At 39.0% G+C, this 15,147-nt stretch overlaps 1 protein-coding gene across 2 annotated transcripts in view; it reads left to right on the forward strand.

Annotated features, from left to right (window-relative positions):
• Positions 1-15,147, forward strand: part of LOC132822969 (disks large-associated protein 4-like) — a 222,005-nt gene that overhangs the window by 64,515 nt on the left and 142,343 nt on the right. The window lies entirely within an intron of this gene.

The following is a 15,147-nucleotide window of genomic DNA, read 5'->3' on the forward strand; positions in this document are numbered from 1 at the left end:
GGACAATAAGTGTTGTGTGCTACTTCCATTGTGACAACTGTAACATTGGTTCTTTTTTAAAAAAACATTAAGCAGCCCAGATCTGTAGCCCAGAATAATACTTGCATTTGTGGCATCTCATGATAGTGTCAGTTGCTGCCATAGAGATTCTAATATTTCTGATAATAACTGGGAATAAAAATATAAGTTAATTACACACACACACACACACACACACACACACACACACACACACACACACACACACACGAACATTCTAATTATTAACACAGTCCATTGTAATATCTATTATATTAAAATGTAATGGATTCAATTATTTACTTAACAATTCTCTTTCACGCCAACTCAAAGCACCAAGGAACAGGACATTGAAATGAGTTTTCTGAGGCTGCTAATACCTTATTTGTAATATCAGGATGTGAAAGCATGTTCACAGTGCATCATTATTTTTTCATCTGTTATCAGCAGTCATCCATCATGTATGCTTGCCAAAAGGCAGTCCCTTGCCTCATTATCTATTTCATCTTGAGCTACTTCTAGTGGTGGTTTCCCATTGGATTCCATTTCCAAATGCAGGATGAGGAGGCAGGTTTGTAGACTATCTCAGCTGGGACAAGAATCAAACACATGCTGCTGATGTTATTCTGGACTATGTATTAGCTATCTAGCTAACTCAGCTGACCAATTTCCCATTGCCAGTAGTGCCCAAATTTAAGCAGCATGGGTAGTCCCACTTTTGCTCATTGAATTTTTCTGAACCTGCCAAATGAATCAATATAGTTAAACCTCACAACAATGCCATTTATAATTGAACCATGAAACGATTGTACAATTTAAAAACACAATAAAGTTCTGTCTAAAATATCACAACATTATAAGAAATTAATACTTCACTGTGTTTATGATAGAACAGAGAATTATAAATATATATGAAGGTTGTACCACCAAGGCTCTCCAACAATATTTCAAAACAAATCAACTCATTTTTATTGACAGTTTAAATGTTGCAACCCAAAAATTAAATAAACAAAGTGAAGCTTTAAAGATGCATCACCTTTGTGAGAATTTTTTTTTGTAATTTGCTTCACACCCACATTACATTGAGCTGCCAGTGATATTCTCACATAATTAGAAATTGGCTTTGATAACTAAGCTTCTTTGTTTCCAAGAAAAATCAACACTACAAATTGAGGCTTCCCATGAAGCCAGAGGCTAGAGAATGAGACACATAGTGCATGTTTTTCAGGTACCAACCATCCTCCTGAGCCTCCAACCTGGTGGACAGGTATGAATCCCCAGCCAGAATGCCAGCCACCATGCACAATAGGGTAGATGCATTGGCAGCATGAATGCATGTCAGGAACATGTAAAGGTGAGACAATTCATTTCAAATTAGAGTTCTTTGTAATTCACAGGTTTTCCAAATAACCCAGCATTTCATTCACCATGTCACAGAATCATAGCCATAGAGTCTTAGAGACATACAGCACAGAAGCAGACCAAATCATTCATGCTGACCAGATATCTGAAATCAATCTAACCCTATTTGCAGGCATTGAGCCCATATCTTTTTAAACCTTTCGTATTCATATACCCAACCAGATGCCTTTTAAATGTTATAATTCTACCAGCCTCCACCACTTCATCTGGCAGTTCATTGAATGCATACACCACCCTTTGCATGAAAGATTTCCCCTGAGGTCCCTTTTAAATCCTCCCCCTCTCACCTTAAACCTGGCCCTCTAATCTTGGTTTCCTGTACCCTGCGGAAAACACCTTGACTACTCACCTTATCCATGCCCCTCATGATTTTATAAACATCTCTCAGATCACCCCTCAGCTTCTGATGCTCGAGAGAAAATGGCTCCTGGCTATTCAGTCTCTCCCGATAGCTCAAACCCTCCAACCCTGGCAACATTCTTGTGCATTTCTTTTCTGAATCCTTTCAAATTTAACAACCTAACAACACACGGTAAGGCACAATAACCTGACCACTTGGTGAGGTAGTCATTTTCACTAATTTTCCAAATTCATACAAATTTACATTTCTGAATTAAATCTAAATGGACCCGATTTTGTTTTTATATTTAATTCAGAGTTCTTCCCTGGTAATACTGCATTTTCTAAGCTGTCGCTTTAATTCCCAACTTATTGAATCCATATTGAGTTAGGTTCCCCCTCAATTGCAAGTACCAGATTGTACTACCGATGCGTTGTCTGCTCAAGTACTTCACTTGATTCCTGCCCCCTACCATTTCATGTGAACCTAATGCTGAATCTATGTTGCTAGTAGCCTACCAAAGTGATGACAATCTGAAAAATTGCTCATTCAATAACAACGTATCCCCCTTTGGAACTGTAAATCTTGCTGTCGAAGACACGACTTATTTAGTGGAGACTACATCATTTATGTATCTGGACATAGTTACTTTAATAACTCAAGTTATCTTTTTTTACAAACTAAATGTACCAACTTTGAATTCAGAACTCTGAATATTAAAGGCAACCAGGGGACCAAATCCATAAGGACTAAAGCCAAACTGGCACATCATTTGTGAATCTGAAATGCTAGTTTTGTTCCAACAGAGAGCAATAAATAGCTATGTTTATTCAAGTCATGGAATTACGACACACACTGGAGTATTAGTCCTTGTGTCAATTCCTCCTGTTGCAGAAGGCACAACTGTGGTTACTTTGAATTTGAAAACTTAAAATTTGTTGCAATTTCATTTAAATCTTTGGTCTTTTGGATGAGACATTACATCGAGGTCCACTCAGGACTGTTTGTCCCTCAGACAATATCACACAAAAAAAATCATCTGTTATTATCATATTGCTGCCTGTGTGAGATTGCTGTGCAAATATTGGCTGCAGTGTTTGCTCCAAACAACAGTGCCAAACTTCAAAAGTACTTAATTATCAGCTGGGTATCCTGGAATAGTGACAGGTGCTATGCAATTGCATGCCTTCCTTTTCAAATGTATTTGAAGAATCCTGAATTTAAAAGGAATTTTAGATTTGCATTATTTGTGTTTCTTCTGCACATAAGTGTCTTTCAGACTACAGGGCTGATCCAACAACAGACAGAGCCAGGACTGTGTTGCTTGGCAATCCACTAGAAAATTGGCCCTAAAAGGACAATGTCAGCTCAACTCAATCACAATTAGTCACATTTCATAGCCCAGACAATCATGCCTTACGGCTCCTTTGCAAATCTGTGACTGACCACTGAGAAACTGCAGAGCACATTCTGTAGTCTGGAAGGGAACGCCTCCATCATTTATTTTAAGAGACTGTAATGTCCTGATATTGATGAAACCATTTGCGTAGACTAACCTTAATTATCAACTGTGTGCTAATACAACATGCACATCAATACAATGAAAAGTTCACTCTCACTGCTGTTTACTTGATTTTCAGATTCATTCACAATTAACTATTCTCAATTTAATGCTGAGAGTCATTATTTGGCTATGGTAATAACTTTGTATGACATGTACAAGAAATGGACAATGTTGAATATCCATTGGTTAGATTGATAAATATTCCACAGCCTTGTATTCAATATTTCCCTATGGTCTATTGATGGTTCATGATGGTTACATCATAGTTCACCCTTCATGTAAGATAATTCTTCAGTCCCTTCTAAAAAGATTCAGCACAGAAAGAGCACATTTTGTAGGTCAAGAACATGTCTTTAGCCAAGTGCCAAAATTTGAAAAACCCTTGTGCCAATGAAGATTACTGTGGAAATTCAGCACATTTCTGGCATTCTTTTTCACATGTGAACTGGAATCCAGCTAGATAATGAATCAATTTCAGGATTTTGCTTCATTACAAAACCTGAAAGTTGGTTCTGCACAGTGATAACCTTTTTGTGAAGGTATATCTGGCCCAAAGTGGACATCTCACCTTTTTGCCCTCTTCAACTATCGAATCAGCTCACTTCAGATTTACTACACTATATATCTATAAAATATCCAGTAATACTATAACTTCATTGTTGCCTGTTTTTAAAGTAGACACAATTGTTTGTTAATTCATCTCATACTCTGCAATCAATGTTTAAGTCTTTATATAATTAGCAATTGATTTCATGATGCAGCTGGCACAACTCTTCAAATCCATGCATTGCAATTATCTAACATGTGAGGAAATGGAGTGGAGCTGTAGGTAATTGGAAATTAATTAGATTCTCTATAGTGTGGAAACAGGCCATTTGGCCCAACAAGTCCACACTGACCCTTCAAAGAGTAACCCACCCAAACCCATTTCCCCATATTTACCCCTGACTAATGCACCTAGCACTATGGGCAATTTAGCATTGCCAATTCACCTGACCTGCACATCCTTGGAATTGTGCAGCAATGTGAACACAAGTTGTCAATATTTGAAACAAATAGCTCAGGAAGCTAATAAACACATTTTAACAATGATCTATCTATTTGCTTTCTAACAATGATCTACCCTTGCCTTCCTTCTGTTTCTTAACTACATGCTGTCCCTGGGTGATCTCATCCAGTTGCATATAGCATCAGTGAACAAAGATACTTCAGAGAATAACCTGCAGTAATTTCTCTCTTGTTCCTGCATCATTAACTTTGGATTCTCCTATGGATCCATACTTGGCCTTTTCCTCACATTTCTCATCTACTTCCTCCCCTTGGTAGCATCATCTAAGTACAGTCACACTTACCTCTAGTTCATTGCCAACACTTTAGATCCCAAAACTGGATGAGCAGAAACTTTTTCCAACTAAATATTAGGGAGATTGAAATCATTGTCTTTGGTCCCCACTGTGAACTTTGTTCCCTGACAATCACTTCCATTCCTCACCTTGATAACTCTCTGAAGTTGAGCCAGACTTTTCCTGACATCAGTGTTGTATTTGACCTTGAGCTAAATTTTGATCAATGTATCTGCACCATCACAAAGCTGCCTATTTCCATCACTGTAATGTCTCTCTGCCTCAGACAATCTACTGTGGACCCCAGTAAACTTGAGCTTCTGAAATCTCTACTTCACATATAATCTGGCTTGTACAAATCTTGTTTAATTATTACACTTGTGTTTGCTGACTTTCATTAACTCCCAGTAAGATAATGGCCCCTTTTTCCAGTCCTCATCCCTATTTCCAAATCCTTTCATGGCCTCATCCTACCATATCTTAATAATCTCCTCCAGCCCCACAAGCTTTTGTGATCCCTGCAATTTTCCAATTCTATCTCCCTGTACATATTTGATTGCAGTCATCTAAATTTCCCTCTCTCAACTTTCCAGAGTCCACACTCGACTCTTCCCCTTTAGGGATTGACCTCAAAAGAAGGAGACAATAGGATAGTGGTAATGTCACTGGATGGCCTTCTAGAACAACAAGCCAAAGTTCTCCGGAAATGGGTTCGAATACTACCTTGGCAGATGATGAAATTTGAATTCAATAAACTGAGGGATGGGGAGCAAGCCTAATGCAGCTATATAACCATTATCAATTCTGGTAAAAACCCATCTGGTTTACTAATGTCCTTTAGGGAAGGACATCCTTACTTAGTCTGTCTGACATGTGACTCCAGACCACAGCAACTTGGTTGCCTCTGAACTGTCTAGCCAGCGATACCCACATCCTGTGAACAAATAATGAAAAAGAATTCCTTTTTGAACAAGGATTGGTCATCTGCCCTGATGCCTCCTTATGTGGCTTGGCATCAAAATCTTTATTGATAACAGCCTTGTCAATCACCTTACTATATTTTGTCAAATTTAAAATGCAATGTAAATACACATTATAGTTACTTTCAAGTTCCTTAAAATATCATTTAATCAAGTTAGTTTCTCATTATGGTCACATTAGCCAACTGGAAATAATGGGTCAAATCTTCCAGTTTTCAAAGCATCACATATTGGGCACACATTCAAGACTGCACATTATCATCTTTTCAAGTCCTGATACAAAGGCCCACATGGGAATTGCCAGGGAAGTTTCAATTTCCATTGGCTAATTCTGCTGTTTCTTGGGACCTTCTGTGAATGTACCCAGTCTTGAGCTCGAGCTGGGGACCACAGACAGGTCTGTGATACCTGGCTGGGTAAGACAGAGTAAAATCTGGTCTACCATCTGGATTGGCACATAACTGACCACCACACTGACAGTCCACACTCTGACAATATCTCTTCTGACCATCTGACTGCCTACCACTCACCTATCCATTTACCAACTTGCCTACATACTCAGTTTCCTATCTATACACTTACCCACCTGTTCACTTCATCCATCTCCCTCCCTACACACTAACTACTTGAATTCACTTACCCATTTACTCACCCAGTTACTAATATTGAAACTGAGCCAATAAATTTGCTTTACAGCAACTTGTGTCCAGTCTTCCCTAATTTAATCCACTATAACAGAGTTCCCCAAACGATGCTGCACTGCAATATCCTGTGCAAGCCAACCTTACAAAAATCTCAGTAGAAAAACCCAGCAGCACCAAGTCGGGCAAATTATGAGCACTGTAACAATCCAACAAGAAACCATCATCAGTGGCTTCACCAATGAGCTTCCCTCCATCAGATGGTCATAATGTTCACTGGTGATTACGTAATGATCAGCACCAATCACAAATCCTCAAATACTGAAGCAGTCCATGTTCAAATGCAGCACAACCTGGACAATATCCAACTTTGGGGCTGACAAGAGGCAAGTAACATTCAGGCCACACAAGTGCCAAACAATGACCATCTCCAACAAGAAAATCAAACCATCAACCTTAACATTCAGAGGCATAACTATCACTGAATGCCCCAGTATCAACATCCTAGGGGGCACCATTGACCAGAAACTGAACAGGACCACCATATAAATACAGTGGCTGCAAGACCAGGTCAGAGGCTAGGAATACACTAGGGTGGTACATTGGCTCAGTGGTTAGCACTGCTGCCTCACAGCACCAGGGACCTGGGTTCAATTCCAACCTCGGGTGACTGTCTGTGTGGAGTTTGCACATTTTCCCCGTGTTTGTGTGGATTTCCTCCCATAGTCCAAAGATATGCAGGTTAGGTGAATTGCCCATCGTGTTTAGGGATGTGTAGGCTAGGTGCATTCGTCAGGGGTAAATATAAAGTAATAGGGTAGGGGAATAGGTCTGGGTGGATTACTTTTCGGAGAGTCTTATTGGGCCAAATGGCCTGTTTCCACACTGTAGGGATTCTGTGATTCTATATGCTTCTATGGTACTGCAGAGAGTGACTCACTACCTGATTCTCCAAAGCCTGTCCACCATCTACAAGGTATAAGTCAGGAGTGTGATGCAATACTCCCACTTGCCTGGATGGGTGCTGCTCCAACAATACTCAAGAAGCTCAATACCATCCAGGACAAAGTAGCCTGCTTGATTGGGACCACATCTGCAAGCATTCACTCCCTCCACCACAAACCCTGAGCAACAGCATCTACAAGATGCACTGCAAAAACTCACCAAGACTCCTTAGACAGCACTTTCCAAACCCACAGCCACTACCATTTGAATGACAAGGGCAGCAAATACATTGGATGTATACATACCACCACCTGTAAGTTCCCCTCCAAGTCACTCACCATCCTGACTAGTAAATCACCATTCCCCTGGTGTCATTGGGTTAAATTCCTGGAACTCCCTCCTGTCCAGCATTGTGGATGCGCCTATAGCAAATGGACTGCAGCAATCAGAGAAGGCAGCTCACTACCATCTTCTCAAGGGCAACTAGAGATGGGAAATAAATGTTGGCCTAGCTGGCAATGTCTATATCCTAAATCATTCCCACTGCTCAGAACATCCAGGTATTATTTGAATGCTTATACCTTTTACAGTGTATTATAAAAAAAACCTGAAGCCAGCACCAAAAGATTACCATTAAACTTTGAAATATATTTGTAGTATAGAAAACTGCACAAAGCAGGCTGAAAAAACTAGTAGTCTAACTTGATATTAAGAACAATGGAGTTGTGCAGCCACTGTCCTGACGATAAGAGATATTTCCACCTGCTGGTTGATAAATTTATAACAAGTATGCAGCCTTCAAAGACCAAAGTACATTCAAGATGTAGTCACTTCAATGATCCCCCACATCTCAGTACGCTGCAGTTGTTCTCCATTTAAATAATCCTCTCCTTTTTTTAACCTTTTTGCCAAGGTGAACTATTTTATGTTTTCTAAAGAAGGACTTTAAACATAACTCTGTTTTCTCTGTTTTGGTACCAGACCTGCTTAGTTTCTCAAGCAATTTCTATTTTTATTTGTTACTTTACATTTTTCCACATTACACTCAATCTACCTGATTATTGCTCATCCTTTTAACTCATCTATAATTTTATGTCCCCTTCTCAACATACTTCCCTACTTTGCACCCTCAGCAAATATAGGTATCAGGCCTGCATTCCCTTTCACACAAATTGTAAAATGTTAAGACCAACAACATAGTCTCCAATAGGACCACAATCATCAAATCCTGCCAATCGAACAAAGACCCATTTATGCGACTTCTCTTTTCTGCCAGCAGCCAATTGTCTGTCCATTTTAACCTATAGCATGACCTCTTACATTGTGCAATAATCTTTTATATGATACCTAGTCAAATGCTTTCTGGAATCCAAGTGCAAATTTCCATAAGTTTCCTTTCATCCACAGTCTCTGCTAATTAGAACAAAGAACAAAGAAAATTTACAGTCCAGGAACAGGCCCTTTGGCCCTCCAAACCTGAGCCGATCCAAATGTACAGTCTAAACCTGTCGGTCAATCCCTAAGCATTTGTATCCCTCTGCTCCACCTACTCATGCATCTGTCCAGATGAATCTACCGTGCCTGCCTTTATCACCTCTGCTGATTCCAGCACCCACCACCCTCTGTGTGAAGTACTTGCTGCGTGTATCCCCCTTAAACTTTCCACCTCTCACCTTGAAAGCGTGACCTCTCGTTATTGAATCCTTCACCCTAGGAAAAAGCTTGTCTCTATCTACCCTGTCTATAACCCTTCATGATTTTGTAAACCTCAATCAGGTCTCCCCTCAAACTCCTTTTTTCTAGTGAAAATAAACCTAACCTACTCAACCTCTCTTCATAGCTAGCACCTTCCATACAAGGCAACATCCTCACAAACCTTCTCTGCACCCTCTCCAAAGCATCCACATCCTTTTGGTAATTATTTAAAGAACTCCAATAAATAGATTAAACATGATTTCCTTTTCACAAAACCATGCTGACTCTTCCCACTTGCTTAGACGTTTTCTAATTGTGCAGCTGTAACCTCTTTAATGATTGATTTCACACTTTATCACAACAGATACAAAAGCAGAAATTGCTAGAAAAGCTCTTCAGGTCTGACAGTATCTGTGGAGAGAAATCAGAGTGAACGTTTTGGGTCCAGTGAACCTTCCTCAGAACTGACTTCAAGTTAACTAACCTACTGTTCTCTTTTTCTGCATCCTTCATTTCTTGAGCAGAGGGATAATATTTACTACTTTACAATGTAATGACTCAGAAATTGTGAAAAAAAATTCATTCAGCACATGGAGTCATTGAGTCATATAGCTGTACAGCATGGAAACAAACCCTTCAGTCCAACTCATCCATGCCGACCTAATATTCTCAATTAATCTTGTTCCATTTGCCAGCATATGGTCATATCTTTCTAAACCCTTCCTATTCATATACCCCTCCAGGTGCCTTTTAAATATTGTAATTGTACCAGCCTCCACCACTTCCTCTGGCAGCTTTATTCCAGATTTGGAGATAAAGAGTAAGGAAAATAATTAGATCAAGAAACAAAAAGTCAGAAGAAAAAGAGTCTTTTTTTTAGGTTTAATATTTGACGTCTTTAAAATGTCCAACCAGTTGACAGTGACTGATAGCACTTGCAATTGTAATGACAAAAGTTAGCTTTCTTTGATGAGTTTGGTTGGTATCTATCAGGCTAATCTACCAGATTCATGCCATTCAATAAATTTCAGTGGTGAGGCAGTGAATGAGCTGCAGTTTTTATTAAAAGCTGACAACACAATAATGCAACTTAAACAGTAAGAACAGGATTTCCCTCCAGGCTTCCAAATCCCACTGTCAGCCACAAATGTAGGTTGAAAAGCCCACATGGTGAAGCAGTCACACATTGTGAATTTCATGGGGACAGCCAATTACTGGCCAGAGAGCAGGCATGCCAAAAACAAAGGGCAGGGGCAAGGCTTTTAAACCTGGAGAGCTACTGAACAGCCTTCCTCCTTGGAAGGAGCAACACACTGTAATAAAGGGAAAGGATGTTTCAAAATGTTGATGTTCTCCCTCTCTCACTCTCTTTCTGTCGTGCTCTCTGTCAAGATTTGGACATTTAAATTTTAAAGTGGCTTTTGTACCCAGTCCTCCACTCTTGGCTGATAGGGTAAGAATGTCTCTACATGGTGGCCTGTAGCTGCTACAATGCTCAGACAGGCAATACATCCAGAACTGTCCTGGAGTACCAGTCCTTCAGTCTGCAGCCAGGAGGCTTTCTCCAGGCAGTTAAACAGAGAGCCATTGTCTTCAGAGATTCGGAAGGTCAACTATAAAATCCTAGCTAGCCTCCTCCTCTTGCACTTCTGCAAAAAATGGCTCCTGAGGCGAGATGGTGCCAGAAAACTGGCATGCTGCCCAGTCAAGCTATTTTTAGTGCCACCATCTCTAATCCCAGCCCTGGTGGCATCTTAAAATCAAGCCCCAACTTTTGAACCTTGTCATTTAACAATGCATTTAATCCTAGCCAGCTGTTACTGTAACATTTTTGCATAAGTAAGTTAGTGCATTAACCTCCCTGTCATTTTGATAGGAAAATCTAGCACCTTGTTTCAGAAATGAGATACTGTACCAAAGCACATGCTATGTTTATCCCTAGACATAGTAAGACCAATTGAAACTTTGGGAAGAGATTGGCAGTTGTAATCACTTTATCTGCAATATCCTTGCCAACCATTTAAGTGGTTGAACCTTATATTGTCGACTGCAACAAAGGCTGAACTAGTGACAGAGGCAACTTACCATTCAGTTGAGAAGCATGCAGGAAGTCCAACAGCTTTGGTGTAGAGCTGAAGTGGGAGCAAAGAATTAAAGACAATTACAAGAAGTGGTTAGCTTATTTGTTTTTGTGTGGGGCCGGGGGAATACTTGTACTCCATCTTGTCCCACAAAAATCTTTTATTTTAAACCATTACTCTCAGTAACCTTAAAGGACAACTGGTTAGGCTTCTTTAAGCTTACTGAAGCTCAGTCTGTGCCCAGAGGTAAATCAAAACTCTGTTGGGGGTCCTAAGTAATTTTACAATTTTTGTGTTACAAGATTAGATTCCCTACAATGTGGAAATAGACCCTTCGGCCCAACCAGTCCACACCAACCCTCCAAAGAATAACCCAACCAGAACCATTTCCCTCTGACTAATGCACCTAACACCATGGGCAATTTAACATGACCAATTCACCTGACCTGTGGGAGAAAACACACAGTGACATGCGGAGAATATGCAAATTCCACACAATCAGTTGCCCAAGACTGGAATCGAACCTGGGTCCCTGATGCTGTGAGGTAACAGTGCTAACCACTGAGCCACCGTGACAGTTGCTAATATTACTCACCCTTCCCGCCCAATAAAAAGTATGAAAATCAGCCTCAATGTTTTGACAAAGATTATTCTCAGGAGTCAAGCAAAAATGTATAAAACATTACCAGAATAATGGAAATTTAAGCGATTTTTGTTTGTGACAATACCGGATCTCCGGAATATTCCTCCAGAGCAGCTTAACGTTGCTAAAACTTGCTGCTTCTAGTTATTGTATGGTGATGCGTCCAAAGATAATATTTCCTTTGTGCAAAAACTGCACTTAAAGTTTCAATAAACCTTGCAAAATATCTCAGGATTTTTCACAAAATGTATCAGACTTAGGCAAAAGTTCCCACAATTTGCAGTGATGTTATCACAGATATACTTACAGAATGCTTTGGATAGTTATTTCAGATTCAGCACTCCCTTACCTCCAAAACCACAAGATATTCGCTGAAGAAAATAATACGTTTCTTGTGATTGCATTTTTCTTTCCCTTCTTTTCTTTACTAACTATCAGCCTTAGCTTTGTGGCAGAATTTTTGTTTGGGAATCAGAGGATCATGGATCAAGCTCCAACTTCAGCATGAATGCACAGTCTAGTCTAAGATTTCACTGTTACATTTGAAGGATGCTCTTGTGTCAGAGGTGCTGTTTTTTGAATGGGACATTAAAATGGGGATTCCGTGCAGTTTTTCAGGAATACTTAGATCTTTTCACAGCAGAGAGATCAGCAAAAATTGTTTGCAGCTCCTTTCACCAATTTGATCCCATTAATATGAAAAAAGCCAAAAAAAAGTATGTAAAAACAAAGACATATAGAGAAACTCAGCAAGCCTGACAGCATTTGTAGAGAGAGAAACATAGTTAACATTTTCAGACGCATATGACTCCTCTTCTGAAGAAGAAACATATCAAGCTCAAAACTTTAACTCTGCTTGGATATTTGGATAGATACATGAATAGGCAAGGTTTGTAGAGATATGAGATATGTGGGACTAGTTTCATATCGGATTATGCTCAGCACGGACTGATTGGACCAAAGGGTCTGATTCAGTGCTGTATGACTATAACTCTATGACTGTCTCCATAGTTACTGCCAGACCTGCTGAACTTCTCCAGCATTCTCTGTGTTTGTTTCAAATTTCCAGCATCTGCTTTTAAGTATCATATTAGCATTGTGTGGCTGTATCATTATTTCCACTTCATGGTTTCATTTTATTATTTTAATGCCAAATATCACTGTGCTTGAATTTAATTTGTGGATAGTATAGCTGCACCATGGTTTAGATAGTTTTGGTTTGAGAAACATAGTTGCAAACATTATTTTCTATAATGTAGTTGACATGATAAATGATCTTGAATGTGCTTCTACCAAAGCTTTTTTTTTATTACGAGACTCCATAGTTAAGAAATTGGCCTAATTATATGGATCTGTTTTAAAGCTGACTTTACTGACATAATTACAGTTAAAAAGAATCATAAGAATTTAGTATTAGGTCAGATATAATTTTGATCTTTTTCCTGTTGATATTAAAGATATATTTATTTATTTTATATATGAATTATGCCTTCTAGCAGAGATACTTGGCAATTTCATTTCAAAATGTTGAATTTCATTTTGTGGCTCCAGTAGGTGTTATTTTAGGGTTTTTTTTTAAAACCTCTAAACCTCTTCAAGAAAATAAATTGCTAACCACTGCCATGGCACATTGCAAATAATAACACAGTTCTCTCGATATCCTGCCTTATGTCTCCCTAAGCCAAACAACAAAGACGTCATTGTTGGATCATTCATTCATACTTTGTGGGAGCTCACTTTGAGTAAATTGTATTTGCCTAGCTGATAACAGTAGCTTTATTTCAAACAAAATCAATTCTGTTGGGAATTGATTTGGGGCATTTGAAGATATGACAAGGTATTCTAAAACATAGGATTCTCTATAATATGTTCAGACAATCACCAAGCTCAGGGGTAAGTGTTTACGATCATGGAGAAAGAAAGGAATGCTACAAAAAAAGAGAGCTGATGATAATAAGACTTGGGCAAATGAGCTATTGAAGGCCATTTTCCTTTACCTGCATACAAGTTGTGGTGTACATAGTAGTTTCATGATTGCTAGGGTAAAGAGCAGCTGATTCATATTTGAATTACAACTTCAATGTCTATACAAACCAAGGTATAAAAGGTTCATTCACAAAGCAATTCTTGAAATCACTGAGCCTGCCAATATAGTTACAAAGGGCTTTTCTTTCTGCACATCACCTGCAGCAGTTTAGTCATCACTAGAATTAGCAAAGAGTAAGGCTACCTAAAGACAAAAGACAAGAATCAATGTTAACCCTTTAGTTAGTCCCACCATTAGAATACTCTCCTGGTATAGATAATTAATTCTTATATCTAAACCTATGAACAGAACAAAATATGTGCCTCAGTTTGTTGTTGTGACTGTATCTTCCTTAAAGAGGCATTGGACTTACTAAAATGAGCTTAAAACCTCTTTCTATTTACCTACAGACAAACTGAGAATTAAATTGTTGAAAACTTGCTGCACACTTGCATTTTTATAATGAACCTGATGCTTCAATGTTGTTCTCTCCAGCGCCAACAGAACACAACTACTTCTTTGAAGAAAAGTGTAGTCTATCTCCAAGTATATTACAGTTTCCTGAAACATACAATTTATTTTGTTCCACTATTGAAGTAAAATTTCCACTGCATGTTTTATTTTTCACCCTGTGAGAAGTATTATCTTAAAATAAGAATCAGACAGAAATGTAGAAAAACAAAGTGGAACAAATTCAGAGCTTTTAGTTTTAAGGTCACCTTGAAGGTACATCTCGTGTACTTCACCAACAGTATTGAACTTGGTTGCCCTCTGGTGGATTTGATGTTGAATATTTAAATGGAGGATTCCCGCACTGCTGTCTCTTGCAGTACTCTCCGTGTAATAAATAGGATCACAGGATTGTTGCAAAGCACAATCAAGACTTATTGTAATCTAATAAGGACAGCACCTGTTATCACAACAAGCTTACTTTAGGAAGATATTGCCTAGCATGGTTAATGTCTTTGAGAAAATAATACAAATAATCCTGCAGCATTGTTGTACTATGTAGTTTGATCATTAGAAGTCCTACCTTCTATTTCATTTAAAACTTGGTGTGTTGCTGACTTAACCACATTCATGTTGAAAACTTTTTTTTATTATCAGTAAGCCTGGAAGCTAGGCGCTTCAAAAGATAGGAGACAGTGAAGTCCGCAGATGCTGGAGATCAGATTTCAGAATGTTTTGCTGGAAAAGCACAGCAGATCAGGCAGCATCAGGGGCGCAGGAAGTTCTGACGAAGGGCTCCGGCTTGAAACATCGATTTTCCTGCTCCTCGGATGCTGCCTGACCTGCCCTGTTTCAAAAGATAGGCAATATTGTTGCCTTTAATGAAATATGACCGTTCAGTTCCTTATTTCCTGCTTGAAAGGGGACCCATAAATGTTAAATTTGACCATTACTACCATGTCCAGCACTCCAGTATATCTGATTTACCGTATCAATGAC

This window comes from Hemiscyllium ocellatum, chromosome 15, assembly GCF_020745735.1.
Source record: "Hemiscyllium ocellatum isolate sHemOce1 chromosome 15, sHemOce1.pat.X.cur, whole genome shotgun sequence".
NCBI classification, from domain to species: domain Eukaryota; kingdom Metazoa; phylum Chordata; class Chondrichthyes; order Orectolobiformes; family Hemiscylliidae; genus Hemiscyllium; species Hemiscyllium ocellatum.